The sequence below is a fragment of the Lactuca virosa genome, chromosome 8 (assembly GCF_052849685.1).
Source record: "Lactuca virosa cultivar CGN04683 chromosome 8, Lactuca_virosa_CGN04683_v6, whole genome shotgun sequence".
Taxonomy (NCBI): domain Eukaryota; kingdom Viridiplantae; phylum Streptophyta; class Magnoliopsida; order Asterales; family Asteraceae; genus Lactuca; species Lactuca virosa.
The window spans coordinates 51,072,667-51,091,397 of NC_136433.1; the positions used below are offsets into that span (position 1 = coordinate 51,072,667).

The 18,731-nt window shown below is 34.8% G+C and overlaps 1 long non-coding RNA gene across 7 annotated transcripts; it reads left to right on the top strand.

The window, feature by feature from the left end:
* The first annotated feature begins 12,817 nt into the window (after positions 1 to 12,817).
* Positions 12,818 to 16,482, top strand: LOC145133754 (uncharacterized). Of its 7 annotated transcripts, none has more exons than XR_013718729.1 (8): positions 12,818 to 13,118; positions 13,241 to 13,680; positions 13,780 to 13,845; positions 14,025 to 14,239; positions 14,318 to 14,440; positions 14,933 to 14,974; positions 15,046 to 15,208; positions 15,374 to 16,482. It is a non-coding gene; the product is annotated as an uncharacterized LOC145133754 (long non-coding RNA). The 7 variants fall into 7 exon arrangements; XR_013718726.1 differs by having other exon boundaries at positions 14,318 to 14,421; positions 14,933 to 15,208; positions 15,374 to 16,070; positions 16,197 to 16,482; XR_013718730.1 differs by having other exon boundaries at positions 14,318 to 14,421; positions 14,933 to 15,208; positions 15,374 to 15,482; positions 16,197 to 16,482.
* Positions 16,483 to 18,731: the final 2,249 nt, after the last annotated feature.

Below are 18,731 nucleotides of genomic sequence, written 5' to 3' on the forward strand. Positions count from 1 at the left end.
AACAAGTGAAGAAACATCCCTCCACGTCCGATAACCATCTCATCGCAACAATCGGATCCTGAACTCTGTCAAAGGTAAGGGCTTCGTATTATCGAAGTCCCAATACTGGAAGCCCCGACCGGCTCCTCCCCCTGCCGCTGTTACAGCCGATGTAGCTGCCGCGGCAGCCGTCTCAGTAAGAGCTGCATAACGATCATCGAAGTACTCCCTCATAGCGGACTTAATAGTCCCAAACAACTCCGGAATCTGACCTCGGACAATCTCGACCACCTCCTTGCGAATGATCTCCCTGACTCGATCCTCTGTCAACATTGGCCCCTCCTGACCGATAATCTCAGGTGCCACTGGGGCCCCCTGATCACCCTGACCTGATCCCGATCCGGATCCAGTCACGACACGCCTCGTAACCACCATACTGAAAATAGAAGAGGAAAAATATCAGACAATCCGCCTAGATAACCGGGGACCAACTCCCTTCTAAACCCTAGGGGTTGTGACTTCCTTGCTACGTGTATGGGTCCTGTGCTTTAAGTAGTACAGGCCCATACTACCTTCCACACCTACCCATATTTGTCTCAAGTATCACCACAACACCCTAATAATATACATAACATAACGAATGCTCAATCCTCACTCTTAGAGGAATGCTAAATATCTCATAACTGGCCTCCTGGCCTCACACAACCCACCCAACCATGAAACTTCCACCAACCCTGCAGCACTAGTGTATGCTAGCCATACATAATGCTGGACCCCATAGACTTTCGAATATTCGATCCTACCCTAAGCCCTAACCAATGAGAATAGAACATAAGGCCGAATTAAACATTCTCAGGCTATAAGATCTTAATTATACACAGCCGTGATGCATACACAAGTAACTACAGTAATGATGTCAATCTCATACAAGGAAAACCCTAGGCTAGCAGGCATCATGTAATCAGGCAATTCTATCATGCAATTCCTGAAGATCCCTAGCCTAGTACTAGCATGCTGTTCTAATCATATCACATAATTAATTAACTTGTATGGTATTTTGGGGTCTACTTACTGGCTCCGGCTGATCGTACCCTCTGCATCCTCCTTTACTTATTTTGAAACCATTTGAAAACCATTTGAAAATCTTTCCTTGATTTGAGACTAGATTCACACGAATGTTCCTCCAATTCACTCAAACCAAAGCTTTGATACCAACTTGTAACACCCATAAAATTCAAGCCAATTCAAAACATTTTAACCCATTCAAAAACCATTAAGTTATTACAACTTGTTTTCAAAATAGTTTAAACATCAGAGTATCCCCAGAACCAAATCACAAAATCATGAAATATGAGGAGCGGTACGATCACACCTTTGCCTTGCCACGATCACCTGATGTACCTGAAACAATAAACTGAAAACCGTAAGCTCGAAAGCTTAGTGAGTTACCCAAAATACCCGTACACACATAACCATACAAACACAACAATGAACATCATATTATAGGTCCAATCAACCGACAGGTTGGAATACCCCAGGCCCTCAACCGTCGGGTTGGAATGCCAACATACTACGAGTCCAATCATCCTCGAGATGGAATACTCTCGGCCCACAACCATCGGGTTGGAATGCCCACACACCTATACATACAATAACTACTATGGGTCCAATCATCCCTCGTGATGGAATACCTCGGGCCCTCAACCATTAGGTTGGAATGCCTACCTACTATGATTCCAATCATCCTATCGGGATGGAATACTCCTGGCCCTCAACCATCGGGTTGGAATGCCCACCTACTATACATACAATAACTACTACGGGTCCAATCATCCCTCGGGATGGAATACCCCAGGCCCTCAACTATCAGGTTGGAATGCCCACCTACTATGAGTCCAATCATCCTACCGGGATGGAATACTCCTGGCCCTCAACCATCAAGTTGGAATGCCCACATACTAGCAAACATATGCACCTATGATATAACAGTCTACAAGACAACATACTAGGGCCCTATCATCCTACCGGGATGGAATACCCTCCACTACTGCTCCACACGTGCACATATAACAGGTAATCTCCTACCAGCATACAGACAGTCAGACCAACTACATGTCACTAAGCATAGCCACATCCAATCTACCAGAATACCGATCTAACAGAGCATACCATCATATAGCCATCCTATCTACCAGGATGCCAACTAACATATCACAACAGTAACTATCTCAAATAACAAATCAAAGGACCGGCCTTGGTGCCTTAGATCCTTGGGTATAGTGAGGATAACTCACCTTGCAACTGCCGAACCGAACCACGAAAACACAATCCCGAAGCATTGCCCCAAACTCCAACACCTATAGCCATCAATGATCCATTGACATGAATATCCAAATTACCATAATACCCTTGAAGGTCAAACTGGTCAAAGTCAAAGTCCTGGCCAAAGTCAATCTTCCTGATTGACCCTACTCGCCGAGTCAACCCGCTGACTCGCCGAGTTCCCAAACTTCAGAAAACTCTTATATCACGACTCGACTCGCCGAGTCACCCCATGACTCGTCGAGTTCAACAATCTCTGAGCCCTATTATGTCCAACTCACTGAGTCACCACTCAACTCATCGATCTGAGTCTTAACCAGAAGAGGTTGGGGTTTTGCGTTCTGACTCGCCAAGTCCAAGAACAGACTCGCCGAGTCCACGACAATCTTCAACAGACTCGCCGAGTTGTTCCTCCAACTCGTCGAGCCCATGCCTATCTTCAACAGACTCGTCGAGTCCAAGAACAGACTCGCTGAGTCTCTTCAGTCCTTTATTCATGCAGAGGCTTTTCGAGTCATGCAGGGGATCCAAACTGTAGATCCACTCTTCTAGAGCATGACTCTCACGTAAAGTTGCAAACTTTACATGAAAACAAAGAGCTATAGGCCCAAATCAATCTAGGGCTAAGGTTTAAGACAAGGATGCTTCACCAACAAGCCAATGGCTGATACTTTGTGAGTTTCTGGACCAAGACAAGTCTAGATCTGAAGTAGCAACCTCAAATCTAGATCCCTAACCCGAAATAGATCATTAACATGCCAAAATGGCCCCAAATCTCATTCTTGAATAGATATAAATGCAATAGAGTCAAGGTGACCGCTTGTTACCTCCAAAATGTGCCCAAGCTGAAGTAGATTCTGGATCTACACCAATCCCTTGATGCTAGCCTCTTGATCTTCAAGCTCCCTTTTCAATATTCCTCCTCCAAAGCTCAAATCTCTTTAACAATGGAACCTCACACGATTTTTAGGGTTTACTGACTCTCAAGGGAAATAAGGAGGCTGAAGGGAGGACATAAGGTCCTTTAAATATGGTGCAACCCTTAAGATTAGGGTTTTCTCTTTTCAGCACCAACTCGTCGAGTCCAGCTGTCGGCTCGGCGAGTTGGTCACTTAACTCGCGACCAGAATCCGCTTCGACTCGACGAGTAAGCATACCTACTCGTCGAGTACCTTCTTCAGTTTACACTTAGGTCCTTCAATCATACTTCTAAATTTTTGGGATGTTACAAACTGCTTGCTGCTCAGGCCCCCAGCGAAAAGTCACCGACTTCTTAGTCAGTCGGGTCAAGGGAACAACGATCTTGGAGAAATCCTGGATGAATCTCCGATAATAATCAGCCAAACCGAGAAAGCTCTGAATCTCAGATGGAGATCTCGGAACCTCCCACTGCATCACGACCTAAACCTTGGCCGGATCGACCAGAATACCCTTTTAGTTGACAAGGTGCCCGAGAAATTGCACCTCGCGCAACCAGAACTCGCACGTAGAGAACTCTGCGAAAATTCTCTCCCTCCTCAAGGTCTCCAGCACCTCCCTCAAGTGCTCTACATGTTACTTTTGGGTCTTTGAATAAACCAATATATCATCAATGAATACTATCACAGACCGATCCAGCATCGGTCTGCACACGCGGTTCATGAGATCCATGAATGTGGTCAGAGCATTGGTGAGCCCAAAAGGCATCACCACGAACTCATAATGACCATATCGAGTCCGAAAAGCTTTCTTCTGCACGTCCTCATCCCTGACCCTCATATGATGATAACCCGATCGCAAATCAATCTTGGAGAACCAAGATGCACCATGAAGCTAGTCAAAAAGATCATCAATTCCTCGGAAAGGGATAACAGTTCTTCATTGTTACCTTATTCAACTCCCAGTAGTTGATACACATCCGATGAGACCCGTCCTTTTTATTCACAAACAGAATCGGGGCCCCCCAAGGCGAACTGCTCGGTCTAATAAATCCCTTGTCTAATAGCTCCTACAGTTGTGTAGACAACTCCTGCATCTCGGGAGGAGCCAACTGATACAGTGCTTTGGCTATCGGAGTCGTACTTGGAACCAAATCAATCCTGAACTCCACCTGCCTCTCCGGAGGTATCCCTGGCAAATCCTCCGGGAACACATCCAGATAATCCTGCACGATCGGCACATCATTCACGGCCGCCTTACCCTTATTCCGGGTATCCATGACATAGGCGACAAAACTCGGGAACACATATAAATACACATTGTTGTGAAATATTAATTAATACTAATAAAAATCATAAGATTATATGTAAATTATTATAATAACACGAGTTGATATTATAAATCACAAAAATAACGATTTTATAGGTATAAGTTAAAGTATCGACTGGGAGCATGAAACGATATACAAATGACCAAAAATATCATTTAGTTATAAAAATGAAAGTACATCGTCATAAATTGATGGAAAAACTAAGATTATGAAAATATATAATTAATAGTTAAAATTATTCAAATTTAACTTTAATATATAAGGTCATGTAAAAATGAAAAGAGAATGTATTAATATAGTTCTATATTAATTATAAAAATATAACTCAATTTGTTAAGTTATGGATTTTTATTGCAATAAATAACATGATCGACTTCACGACTAAAGAGTCGTTAATTGCGAAATATTGTATAGCATTAATCATGTAAATTATAAATATTATGGGAATTGTTGGTTTCACATTGGTTGAAACCTGGAAAATATTATATAAGCAGCTGTTATGCTGCCCAAATTTCATCACAACAGACAATAGAAATTTGGAAATCCATTAAGTCTTACGAATCTCAAATACTAAAAGACTTCAATCAATAATTAATCATAAACACCAAATAATTATAGGTGTCTGATATCTTATAATAGGAAGTTAGGAATAGGATGTCTAGACATATTGTTAGGATTCATCACACCCACGGGACGTTCTATATGAGCTACGTTTATTCTAAAGCTTTATGAGTTAGGATCATTTCCTAAGCTGCATGGGCTATGTTTGTCACAATTCTAAGACCGTACATCTTAATGGAAATTCCTTTGTGTCATAACGGTTAATTTGTATTGGAACGATGAACGTCAGGTATAAGTTCAGGATCACATATTTATATGGGTTGACATCCCACTACCGGTTGTTAGCTACAACCATCGGCTGACGAGTCGAAACGAGTGTTGGCGTTTCCTAAATGATAAAGTCCCCGAGAATGAGAAAACTTGGGTGTGGACTTTCAGCACTAAAACTTGCAAGTGCTGGTGCAGAGGTGTACGTCACAGTTCAGTTATGACCTCATTATAGATCCCGTGTTTGCCTTGTTACCGTATATAATTGATATTGGGTTTATACGAGGTTTTGTCCAATGATACTAGTGGAAAGAGACGGTATGTAGTGGGATAGCTTGTGACTCAAAACGATAAGTGTCAATACCAGAAATTAAGTCATATAATACTTAATTAATATCATGACAATACTGATTAAGCTTTAATAACTTACAATTAATAAGTTATTTATATAAACCCTTTGTTCTTGTACGAAAACACAATATGTATGTGTGAGGAGTTTGCCCCACTGGTTAAGTGTCGATTCCCAAATTAAGTAAGATAATACTTAAATAATACTATGACACGAATTTACAAAGTTTATAAATTCGAAACTTATGAGTTTTACATATGAACTATACGAATGTTTGTACAAGGTTTTCAATAGTAAATTTAACTATTTTATATTTTCACAAAGAGTTATATGACTCCACTTTATATAAATTGGTATTCAAAATCCTTATATGAAATGCATTTTGGTCATGGGAACCGTAAAATTTGATATAAGTTTGTTTTACTTATGTGTATTTTGCCAAACTTTGTACTTTTAAGTTTGAACAAATGGTATCTATAAATGAGTCCAAATACATTTTCATAACTTAATTTTTTTTTGAACAACAGCAAAACTTCATAACTCAATTATCTTATACTTTTGATAGAAATGTACGTATTTATAAAAGTTGGTCAACCAGATAAATTTTATAAAACATTTTTTAGTATAAAAATACTTCATGTCAAAACCTATAAAACTCACCAACAATTTTTGATGATGTATTTTAATGCATGTATTCTCAGGTTAATTAACAGGTCGGAAGTGTTCACTCAGAAGACTCCCCGTTATTTTATTATACCATTGTAAACGCCAGATTATTAGGCGCGTGACTCGATTTGGCGATAGTCTTTATCAATGTATTTTTTATTTCGGTTATAATAGAATATTATTTTTGTACTGTTCAATGTATGTTCAATAACTGTGATTAGTGATTTACATCGCGCACATCGGCGTTTCCGCCAGCAGTCGGGGGTGTGACATAATCGGGCCCCGATCCCGAATTATGAAACGATTCAACACCGAGTGTTACAAAAAATCTGAAAAATATGCTCCTATAAGAAATATGTTTACATTAATTAACTACAAATTCTTCGGGGGGGGGGGGGGGGATGACAAACCCCTCCCTTGCTCCGTCACTATTATGCCACCCGATGTGAAAATTTCACTTATTTATTAAGTTAAAGTGTTTTCTTTTATAAATTTGTGATATTTAGTTAGATTTTTCAAACACTATCGAAATCGAAGGCATGATTCAAAACTATAGGGATTACATATTTTGAATGAGATTTATGATATAAGATCATGTAATTTAAATTGTAATGCTGATTTTTTGGCTAGTTGATTAAAATAAAAGAGATATAGAGTTTTTAATTGTAATTGTTGTAAACGACCCACACATGGCACATAATAAATATGGATTCATATTAACAATCTAAAACTATTTTTTTTATTATGTAGGGTAGAAGGATAGATAATTGAAATCAGTATGGGTCGGTGCATAATGGACAATTCTTACGTTTATTTTTATATTTTTCTATATAATTAATACCATTATAAAAATTATATCATCAAAATGACAGTCCAAAATTCTTAATAGATTTAAAATGTATTTTTAGAGTCCACCCGTTTTTTAGTCATCATTTATTTTACTAAATATGATAATACAAATTATACTATCAAAATGATAGTTCAACCTGTTATCACTCACTAAAAAGGTTTTAACATTGAGGTGTACACATTACATTGGTGTTTTTTGTAACATTTTCGTCCATATCATTTTCAACGATGCTTACGATCTTGCACTAAGTAACACAACGATTCTTAATGAGAAATAATGAATAAAATATCATGAAATGCATTTTATAAATAACGTGTGAAATATCATTTCTTGGTAATCTTCGTACTATTTTTATCATGTGAAATATCTACATTATACCCCATTACCATAAAATATGGTCGTTACATTATTGTTCATTCATACTTTGAAATAATGTGATTATTGTATTCTTTTTAAAAATTATAACCTCGTGTTTAGACAAGGAAATGAAACACGCGTGACCTCAGTCCCTCAGTGCTCCGCAATTAGCCTCCCTCCATACAGTCACAAGAGATGAACTAATTCAAAAAGGGTTTCATGAATTCCTCTGAACCTGAACCATTTATCAAGGGTTGTTCATTGTGATTCATTTTCACTTCTAAAAAATTTTACACCGTTCTACATCTTGAGGATACTTGCTTACTCAAATTTCAAAGTAAAAGCGGGAAGGACATAAAAATCAGCAGGTAACATTAACCATCTCTTCTCAATGTTCCAGGGTTTAGTTATTGTCGCTCTGTAAATTTCACACAATTTTAAATGTATCATTGAGGAGACGTGCTTGAACTAGTGTTCTCAAATATCATATACAAGGGACTAACAAAATCAGATCCTCACACTTTGTCATGTAAAATGAACATATATTCTCAATATTCTAGGGTTTAGTTATTTTCGTTCTGTAAATTTCACACTGTTTTAAATGTATCGTTGAGGAGACATGCTTGAACTAGTGTTCTCAAATATCATATACTAGGTTTGTTACTAAATGTGAAAGTGGGACTTGAGTTTTGTTCTGGATGATGGCAGATAGGAAGATGAAAGCTTCCAAGAATGCATTTGATGCAATTATTGATACTGATATAACTTCCTTCGATACAGTTGACATTTATGGATTAAAGGTGATTATAAATTGCATATTATGATTGTACTTATCTTCATTGGTTTTTTGTAATAATCTATCCAATTGGAGGCTCAAATTTATCATTTTTTAGTTCTCATTTGGCGCCATAAATTTTATAAACACGGCTACAAATGTAATTTATAACCACGTAGCAGTTCACTTTCTTTCCATCTAAACTTTTAATGTATAGATCACATGAAATATATGAGTATAAAGATAGGCCCGCTCCCACTGCATAAACGCCAACATACTATAATTAATTGTTTGTTATAGTACCCTACTTTCATTTCTCTTTATCAGCCGTTTAATTGGAAAATCAATCATAACTTTTCTTTATTCCTTTGTTTTCTGATGTGGGTTAACGTCATGATCATGTTTTAAGTCAAGTAGATCACCCAACAACAATAAGAATGTTGAACACGAATCTTTATATGAGAAACAACAATACTTTTATTAAGACACTTAAGAAGAACTTTACACTTTGAGAAACTACTAGACACTTTTCTTTATTTGAGGCTTTTCCTGGATGATTTGGAGCAAATGAGCTACACACCTATTTATAGGCCTCTTAGGAAGCTTCTAGATACTACAATACACTTACTACTTACTAAATAACTCTAGAACTATCTAACATACTCTATAAGCTTCCATATATTTCTAGAATGTTCTACCATGTTCTGGAGAGGTCTAGGTTGCTCCAATGCCTTCTAGAATGATCCATAACCTTCCAGGGTCTTCCATGTCGTTCTAGAGTATTCTAGACTCTTCCAGTATATTCTGGAGTCTTCCATAGTCTTCCATAATGTTCTAGAATATTATAGAGCATTCTAAAACAAGCTAAATTCTTATAGATAATAATATTGGTTCTATTGGGCTAGTGATGATCTTTAACAAAGAATATGATAATAGATTAAATACCTGATTTTTCTTCATATGTTCATCGTTTGTTAATATTTGAAGATATAAACGGAAATATGGGTATGAATTTGAACTTTAATTTGAAAATAGGGAAGGAGCCAATAAAGATAAACCTCAACTTTGTGAAGATCAAGCTTCCTAGAGGTTTTCGTATTGGCAGAATGGTTTGTACTTTTATCAGAAACGAAATATAATTAAACCCTCCTAATTTTGAATCTTCAAATTTGTGCCTAAAATTTTTAATTGGTTAATGTTTTTCATGAATATATTGTAATAACCTCATTTTTTAACTTTTGCAGATCTTTTGAAAGTAAAATATACCCCTAAATCATTTTGATACGTCATCGGGGAAATAAAAGATAGTTTTGAGTTTTTAACCGAGCTAAGACCATAAGGGTAAAAATGGAAAAAGTTCATCCCTAGAACCTATCTATCGGAGAAAATTGATTATATGTGCTCACTAACAAAGGTTGGGTTATTGACGCACAATCTGATTACTTATATCTCAATGAGAAAAGGGTAACGAGTTTGTTTTGACTTTGTAAGGTCAAATGAGTTATAATTTGACTTTAGAATTGACATGAATTGGTTTCTTGGTATTTTAGATTGAGTATCCACCACTTTTTGATGCAACAACACTTCTGTTTTGGTCACAAGCAACACAAGGATATGGTGAAGAGTGACAACCGAAGTGATTTCATATGCAATTAGGAAGTAGCTTTAAGAGACCAATTTAAAGTCAACATTAAGCACATTGTTAGTCAATAATTTTTTTTGCTATTTTGAGGTGTGTAATATATATTATTATTATATGAACTTATATTAGATTACTCATGATATGTAGGCTATATAAAATGTATGATCTGTAAAAAATTTCGATTTTGAACGACTCCCTTAGACTTTTAACATTTGTATATGATGAGGTTCTTGGAAATGCGTAAGATGAATATTTTTCTGTTTTTTATTCTGTTATATCTAATGCTAGAAGATCTTTAACATAAAACTAAGAAATTAGATTGATGAACAAAATGCTAACTTTGTTGCAAAAGAGAAAGTAAGCGAGGAGTAAACTTTCTGATGCAAGAGAAAACGCATAAAACTATAAATAAGTTTTAGATTTCCAGAGTAGGATGCCTTATTATGAAAAAAATAAAGTAATGATTTGGTTTTATAAATAAATTGAGATTTTTGATGCTTTGTTTATTCCAAATAGATGCTCTTACAAAAAAATATGGCAATGAAGGGGGATCAACTCTTGAGCGACTTTCGATTCAAGTTACCAAATTTGTTTATAGTCAACGGTAAAAAATGCTAATTTTGTATTGGAATACTTGAAATGACTCACTACCCAAGAAACACAACAAATAGAAATATTTAAAAGGGAACAAGTACTCCTTTATAATGAAATATGTAAATAGTTTACCTACGTAACCATTCAATGTGCAAAAGTCAAACTAACAGAAGCAAACGAAAACACCTTTCGCCCGACGCTAAGCGCGTGATCACCCTCTAGTTAATTTTATGGAACCGATTAAATATGAAATTCCTTCTATGCCCTTGACATCCATTTGTAAATTACAATATCACCCATTGAGTTTCAAAATTTACATAAACGACGACTTGATTTTAGCCATTGGTTTTAATATTTGTAGGGTCTAGATCTCTTCTCACATTAACCTTTTTGATATTCTCGATTTAACCTACTCTATATAGGAACCTCTCTCTCTCTCTCTCTCTATATATATATATATATATATATATATATATATATATATATATATATATATGAGTCAAGATCAAATAAGAAGGAAATTGTTGGTAGGAAGGTAAGAAGTTTTTTTTTTACATATTTTTTTCGCGAACAAACAAAATGAATCATTAGATGATTCATTTGTAAGATGACTCGCAAGAAAAAATTCTCAAAAAAACATCTCGATGATTCATTTATACAATGATTTTGTTGTTATTCACTAAAATTGTCATAAAAGTGAATTTTTTCTTAATTTACTTAAAAATGAATCATAAAGATGTTTTTTTGGGAATTTTTTCTTGTGAATCATCTTACAAATGAATCATCTAGTGATTCATTTATTTTGTTCGTCAAAAAAATATATAGAAAAAACACTTCTTACCTTCTCACCAAAAATTTCCTTCTTACCGGATCTATATATATATATATATATATATATATATATATATATATATATATGTGTGTGTGTGTGTGTGTGTAGTGTTAGGTTCATTTGAGACCATGTTAATTTTGTGAGATGGAGAGATGCGATCCTAACCACAAATTTTGGAGATAAAAAAAAATCTAAAATACAAAATTAGAGGAAAAATCCGAGATTTTTTTAATTATTATTTTTGTCATTTTATTTACCCAAAAAAAATAAATAATAAAAAATAAAAAAAATTACCGTTTTTTTAAATACGTGAAATATTCTAATAGAATATTACATTGTAAATATTCAAACGTAATTTTTAGAATGTTAGAATATTCTAGTATTCTACTAGACTTGTTAGATATGTTAAAATATTTTAATATTCTAATAAAAATTTTAGAATTTGTAGAATATTTTAATATTTATTTAGAATTGTTTGAATATTTATAGTCTAATATTCTAGTAGAATATGTGAATATTCTGGTAATTTTGTTGTAATTTTTGTAGTAGAATATTATTTTAGAATATTTCACAAATATTTCAAAAAAACGGTAATTTTTTATTTTTATTTTTTTGGAAAAAATAAATGACGAAAATAATATATTTAAAAAAAATCGAAAACTTTCAATTATATTGCATTTTAAAAATATTTTTTTTATCTTCAAAATGAACGACTATGATTACTTCTCCCCGTCTCACAAAATATAGTGGTCTCAAGTGAACCTAACATTATATATATATATATATATATATATATATATATATATATATATATATATATATATATATATATATATATATATATATATATCAAAGGTATAATAGTTATGACATCAAGAATAAGGTGCTGTTTGTTTTTTTGAAGCCAAAATGTTTGCAGTCTGCGGACCATATCTGCAAGCCTCTGCGACAGAAGAGGTGGACCAAATGTCTGCAGTCTGCAATAAGAAGACTGTTTGTTTTTAACGTCTGCAGCTGTTGAAATAAATTGATTTTTCAAACTTAATTTCATATCATAAACATTAAAAATGAATTTTTAGCAAAAAAAGAAATAAACTGCACGGTGGCCCATGTTTTTTTTGTTGTTTAGGTTAAAATGGGGTCTGAAGACCTTTGAAGACATTGGTCCATGTATGCGCCAGGAAGACCTCGTGTAGACGTTTTTTGATTTGCGCACTTCCAAAAAACAAACACTCTGCGAGGGCATATGTTTGCACGTTGTCTGTGCGACACAGACAAAAGTGGTTGCGCGGATCTTCACGAAAAAAAGAAAACAAACCGCCCTAAATCATATATACATATTAAACATGGAAAATACGGTACCTGACCAGGCTACTGTTCCTTGGTTAGTCAGTATACCGGGTTAGTTTAATCCCAAGTTCCCACCGATCCACATTCCACCGCCTCTTTCTGCCGGACCTTCTACATCCTGTTCCTTCCACAGCTTCATTTTCCTCTCCCAGACTGATTCTGATTGTATCGGCTCTCTCTCTTTCTCTCTCTCGCTGTCTTTCCTTCTCTCACCGTCATTATCTCGGATTCTCCATGGATGCTCTGCGTTTTCTACGTCGTCTTTCGGCGCAGTGGAGCCGGACGCGGTTCAGTCGTCCTTTCCGTTTCTCATCTCACGATTGCAGGTATGTCTGTTGGTTTCATCTGATCAATCAGCGGGAAATCAACGACGGTAGGGCGGCGATCATTTTCGGGTTTTTTTTTGAATCCCAGTTATGTTTCTTTCTTGATTCTGTAAACCATATAGGTATGTAAAGTTATGGACAACACGAGGATTGCTTGATTCCAAAAATTGGGATTTCTGGCTCAAGACTTCCGACTGCGGGCTTCTCATCTTCATCCATGGACCCTCACCCAATCACATACACTTGCTTCCACCGCCATCTATTTCTTGACTCCAGTTCCTTCCATTCCCTACCCGCCTCCAAACCACCGCCTCACTCTGTTCTATTTCTTTTATACCTAAAATATTCTGTTCTTCTTCTATAGCTCACTCTCTACCAACTCCATTCCGGTTGATCAGAATCACCGGAACGCAATCTTGGCCTACAAGTTGTTTACGACTCCTCCAATTCACATTGCCTCCTCGAATCGACACTTTCCCGACTCAACTAGGCGTCGTCGGGTGATGTTTGAAGAAACAATTGTGGGAGTTCTTCTTCGGTGGTTTGGTTTTCAACGACCAAGGTATGCGACTTTCTTCTTTCTTCCTTTTTAATTAATTTCATTATAAGGATGTCAAACCATCTTAAATCTAAAACCTTATGTACCAAACGTTTATCACAGAACAAAGTTCAAGAATAATATTGGGGATTTAAATGCGAGGCAAAAAGATTTCATGGCTCTACGAAGGTGAAGCTTTTTCATCAGTTCTCTTATGAAAATAGAAAGTAAATATGATTTGGTATCAATTTCTGCTGATTCTATGCAAAACTCCAACATAGAAATCTTGTCAGCCTTCTTGGATGCTGCATTCAAGGAGACGAAATTTCATTTTCTTTGTTTCTTTTTACATTTTTGAGCAATTGCAGGTGTTAAAGAAGGAAGTAATGGTGTAAGATAAAGAAGATTGCAGGGTTCAATCATGTTTCACCAGCTCATTTGCTTTGTTTCCAAGAATCATCCACTTGCATCAAGAGAAAAAGATATTTTAATATATTTTCTAATATCGTAATTCTATGCAACTTTGCTTGGGTTTTCTTTGGATTGTGAATCTCTATGTCAAAGATGAGAGCTGTAACAACCGGTTAGTTTCTACCTTCCAGTTCCTGTACCACCGCTTCCATTTAATATATTTTCTAATATCGTAATTTTATGCTACCAGTTACTTTCTACCTTCCCGTTCCTGTACCACCACCACCACCACACCCTCATGAAATGGCTGCAACACCTCAAAGAGCTAAATTAATGCCACTCCATTGCACCAAGGTATACAGGGCTTCACAAGGTGCCTTATTTCACTTTTCTGCAAACATTATTACATTTACACCCAAACTTTTAGATTATATTATAGAAACAGTCCCTTTGGTCTACAAAACCCACCAGTTTCATTCCAAAATTTTTTAAACGGTTTTGTCCTTAGGTATGGCAGTTGTTACAGTTTTGGTCTTGATCCAAAGTTTTAGATGTTCTGATATGTTTTTGATTTATTATGTTGTTATTGAATAGTAATGCATCAAAAATTGATATGTCAGAACTTGAGGCAATGTTCTCTGTATTGACCATAGTCCCAAACAAAGATACTTCTAATGGAGGAGAATCATGCAAATCTAATGCTCCAAAATATGAAAAACTCCACGTGGTAATTAGTCAATTAAATAAATGACATTGTTCATAAATGCTCTTAATTTATCTTATGAATAATTTTCTTTAACCTTTTATCTTTCAATTTTTGCTACTTCAATTCATGTATTGATCTTTTTCGTTGAAAACTTTTCAGAATGATACAGGTGACAAGGATCTGTTGAAGAAATGTGAACCGGTTGGTTGCCACATCATCGATTATTTCTATCATTTTATTCAACTTGATAGGTTTTTTTTTTTGTTTTTTAGTCTCCCAGTTCTTTCTAAAGATCATAAAGGTCCACATGTCGGATGAAAATTACAAATTTGTCGATTAAATACTACTATTGGTTTCAATTATTAGAAAGTGAAGGAGATCATCAGCATTGCTAAATCAGAAGTGTTATCTGTAACAAATTTCTACTATGATCCGGTAGGAATCAAGATTCGAGAACAACCCTTTTGATTAAAGGACAGATTTGAAATGGACTTATTTTTTTCATGGCTCTAGCAGCTTTGTATTTATTTTACAAGATATTAACTTTTATATTTTTAAAATGGTAATAAAAAGATGCTAACTTTTTTATTTTCTTGGTAGGGAGAAAGATGTACCAGAAGAAATTCCAGCTGATATACTAGCAATGGCTGCGGAAAAGAGGCGTGAGTTAATTGAAGCAGTTCCTGATGTTGATGATTAGCTTGCTGAAGTATTCGTCAATGATGAACCTATATCAAATACAACTAATATTTTTAATTGCTTTTGGTTATCATCGTTTTTAGTAATTCTAGCTCAATTCAAAATCATATTTTTGACATTTCATGTGTTGGTGTTCTGAATCGTTTAACTGATTTTATTGATCTTCACTTTTCAAATATCAAATCAGTTTATTTTCAACCGAAACGGATTTTGTTCGCTTTTTGCTGTGATTTTCAACCATAACACCTACCATCAAATACTGTTCTGCTAATCAAAAGTAGTTGTTTTAGGTTAGATGATTCCTGCAAGAATTTTTTCTACAGCCTGTCCCGGAAACTATTGTTTATGAGCTAATGCCAAATCCTTTTGATTTTATAATTCAATTTATTTGTTAGATTTTGTATTTATAATTCAAAATACCTTAGTTTAATCATGTAAGTTCACCTTACTTTCTTTTGATTCTGTGATTATCTTTGGTTTAAGCGCCTGTGAAGCTCTGTTTACATTGCACTGTCAGTGTACAAATGGACTCATGGTAAAATGCAAAGTATGCACTTTTGGTCCAAAGTAAAATGACTGTTTTGCCCCCATCTCCAAAGTAATCACTCATTATTAGAAATTCAATAATTTGGTATTTTAACTGGATAACAGACTTTAATGTAGTGTCACTATGATCTTAGACTGCATATAAGTTTCTTGATTTTGAGTAAATTAACTGTTGTAGGTGCCCAGATCCTCCAAGAATCTACATGAGGATAATGAGTATGCTCTCCATACCGTCACACTATTCAACCGTGATGCTGATAATTTCTAAATTAAGCCACGCGAAAGAGGATTTCAAGTAACTTTGTAAATTAGTTTGTTTGCCAAAAAAGTATGCCTGATTCAAGGATCTCATAGGCAGTGCGGAGTTCTTGATTAACATATTCTTGCATGTTTTTTGATATTATGCCATAAGCATTATGTATTAAAATAGCTAATATTCGTTAGGTTTGATTAATGTTTTTATTTATGATTCCAATTTTGATTCGAATTTCTGATTTTGAATATAATTTGGAAACTAAAGAGGGTCAGAAATAGGATCTTGAAAAACTGATGCAATATCAGGAAAACCAACAAAACTTCTGCTGATAATATCTACATAAGACAGACCAAATTACTATGTAATCCTTTCTATCGATAACAAGCACGAAGTGGCCAAAATGATCGAAGTTGTCTAAGTCCATCCTTGCAAAGCGGGGCTCCTCATCTAGTTTCTATTATTTTGGGTGCCCCAACCCGAAGACAAGATTATTAATTTTCATTGTTTAAAGCATCTACCGACATCAAGAAAAGAGCAAATGGGGATTGGCCCTTTAGAAATCACGTGGATGCTGACTTTAACCATTTGATCATAGGGATGATGACTTAAAAGGGTAATATATTTTCGATTTGTACACATTTGGTCACTGAGTTTTTTTTCGTCCACATTTACTCCTTCAACTTGTTAACTTGTTAAACTGTACACATTCAGTCCTTATGACCGGCTATTCTAGGTTAGTCGGTAAAAATGACTTAACATGCTAATACATTTCTCACTTTGTACACATTTAGTCCTTCATATTTTGTACACATTTAGTCCTTAATTATTTTTTTGTTGCAAAATAAGTAATTTTTATTTTTTTTACTCATTTCAGTGTTTATGAATGATTTATTTAGGTTTTTCTCACGCCATCTTACATGGGACAATCATAATGAGGTGTTTAGGGCTTTTGATGTTTATGTCCATCGCGATCTAGACTGCTTGGTTGCTTAGGTCATGTGTTCTGAATGTCATAACATCTTCATATGATCTCGGATTTTAATGATTTTTATATTCATGCGTTCGTATTTTAGTCTACTACAACTTTCGTTTAGATTACTTCCGTTAAAAAGTAATATATTTTTACTTACGATCTTTATATCCATACATTTTTTATGAGTACGAGTATGAATGTTTTTTTTATAAAATCGTAAATAAAAATATATTATATTTTAACGGGAGTATTTTAACGAAAGTTGTAGTAGACTCAAAAAATGAACACATGGATATAAAGATTATTAAAATCTGATATTATATGAAGAAGTTTACGACGTTCAAAACACAAGACCTAAGGCAAAACACAAGACCTACGCAACCAAGCAGTCGAGATCACGATGGACATAAACATCAACAGTCTCGAACACCTCATCAATGCTTGTCCCACGTAAGATGTCGTGAGAAGACCCTAAAGAAATTATTCATAAGTACTAAACGAGTACAAAAACAAAAATGACTTATTTTGAAACAAAAAAAATATTAAGGGCTAAATGTGTACAAAAATATTAAGAACTAAATGTGTACAAAATGATAAATATATTACCCTCTTAAGTCATTCTTCCCGGCTAACCTGAACTAAATGTTGACAATATAATATGAAAACATTTTTTTTGTTGTAATAACCGGTCATAAGGACTGAATGTGTACAGTTTAACAAGTTGAATGAGTAAATGTGGACGAAAAAAAATCAGTGACCAAATGTGTACAAATCAAAAAATATATTACCATTTTAAGTCATTATCCCTTTGACCGTGAGTCTACTAGTACTAAATTACTCACCAATAGCTTCAACAAAAGCATCAAAACCTGCAAACTGTTATCTGATTCTTCTTCTTTGTTTTTTTTTTTTCGCTCTTTCAAGCTATGATTTTTTAGTTTGGATGCTGCTAAATTAACATCCCAATAGACATCCTATAGACACCGTAATTAAAATAATTTTGATTTTTTAGTTTGGATGCTGCTAAATTAAAATCTCAATAGACATCCTATAGACACCGTAATCAAAATAACTTTCTATTCAATATTTAAAGTACAGGGATCCAATGATTTTTTTTTCATTAATTTAAAGTACATTATAAATACTAAATGACTGTTTTGTTTTTTTTTACAATATAATATGAAAATAGTTTTTTTTTGCTTGCCATAAAATAAATTCAAATTAAAAAAAAAACTTCCTTTTTTTTCCTGCTATACTTTAAAGGATAATGTCATAAAAAGACTTAAGCTTGGTTGAAAATGTCGGTTTTACCTTTCAACTGGTTTTTGGTTATGCCGCAAACTTATCATTTTTTGTTGGTTTTGCTCTTTTTACCTATAATAACAAGTTTCCAGGTTGCCTTGAAATATTATTTGTGAAAAAACCCTTATGTTTACAAAGATTTTGCAAAAAAGCCCTTAAGATGATAAACATGTAAAATATAA